At 36.1% G+C, this 1,464-nt stretch overlaps 1 long non-coding RNA gene across 1 annotated transcript; it reads right to left on the reverse strand.

Annotated features, from left to right (window-relative positions):
• Window positions 1-708: 708 nt before the first annotated feature.
• LOC118340994 lies at window positions 709-1,452 on the reverse strand. Its single transcript, XR_004797396.1, has 2 exons — window positions 1,375-1,452; window positions 709-1,244 (listed from the first exon to the last, which is right to left on the reverse strand). It is a non-coding gene; the product is annotated as an uncharacterized LOC118340994 (long non-coding RNA).
• Between the last annotated feature and the right edge of the window lie 12 nt (window positions 1,453-1,464).

The raw sequence follows: 1,464 nt of genomic DNA on the forward strand, positions 1-1,464 counted from the left end.
TTGTTTCCTCTTTCACCAACGAGCTAAAATTAGATCAGCGTCAGGATAAAGTCATTTATTCCCATCAGCACTGAGACGAGGAGCTAATGGAAACTCCCATCATTAAATCTAAATTCAATTTAAATCTGGCAGTAAATGTTGCTTTCATAAATGTAAAATCAGCTCTGTTGTTTTTTAATTGCATTCTATATAATTTTGTCCACTGTACGGCGCGGAGTGAAAGTGTTTTTCATTTAGAGATAACTGGATTATTTTCAGTTTTATACAAATAACACACGATGCTATTTGCATTTCTGCCAATAAGATAAAAAATGTAGAAAACGAATGAATAATAATATTAATAATAACAACAATAATAATTATTAATAATAATATGATTATTAATAATAATAACATTTATTAACAAGGAGGAGGAGCCAAGATGGCGCTCATGTAGCACACAAACATCCAAACTTTGGATTTTATTTATTTAATGTTTAAAGTAATAAATAAATTAGTAAAAGTCTTTTAATTTTCATAAAGTAACTATGGCTGTAAATGACAGTAAAAGAACCCTGAATCCTTGAATATTGAGGAGCGTCTGTGGTTACTCAGTTATATTGACACATGTTTAATGTATTGTAATAATTGATTAACGTATACCGTCAATATTCTGCAAGCTCAGCAACAGGAACACAAAGAGAGTGCGACTACTTGTGGCGGAACTGGTGCAGTTCAATGATTTTATTTCAACAAAGGGACTCTGTTGCGAGGCAGACATTCAAAACTGGCGGGAAAACCGCTGCAGGAATTTTCACAAGAGACATAAGGAAGGACTCTTTCAACATAAAACAGTAAATAGCTAAACTAAAACAATAACATGAAGGTAACAAGTAATAAAGATCAATACAGATCGTTATAACAGTTTCTGACACTAAATACATGATGATGAAGATTAAAGCTGCAGTTTCAATAAAGTTTCTTTGAACGAATGCTTTTAATCTCTTCTTCCATCACTGCAGCTCCAAATAACAAGAGGAGAAATAAAAACTGAAGTGAGGGTGTAGACTGTGTGAGAGAGTCAGTGGGTGGAGTCAGAGCGTCCTCCTGTCTTCATCCGTCATCCATCAGCTTCTTCACTTCCATTTTAACACCGATGCAAAAGTCAGATCAATAATCAAAGATTGATCAACAGACCAATCAAACAGATTGATCAGCCATCAGAGGAGTTGGATCAATGGAGCTGCTTCTGTTCCTGGTTCTCCCTGCAGAGGAGACAGAGGACAGTCAGACACAGACAGACACAGAGACATCTGACCTCTGACCTTTATCTACAGTACTGACCTCTGACCTGTATCTACAGCACTATTCTCTGACCTGTAACTTCACACTGACCTCTGACATGGAGTTGCACTGTTTTCTGTCTAGTAATGTTTCCCTCCTTGTTGTCAACAATGCAGCAGTATCTTCCTGTGTCTCTCTCTT

Source organism: Morone saxatilis, unplaced genomic scaffold (genome assembly GCF_004916995.1).
Source record: "Morone saxatilis isolate NCDOM2014 unplaced genomic scaffold, NCSU_SB_2.0 Contig10, whole genome shotgun sequence".
NCBI lineage: Eukaryota > Metazoa > Chordata > Actinopteri > Moronidae > Morone > Morone saxatilis.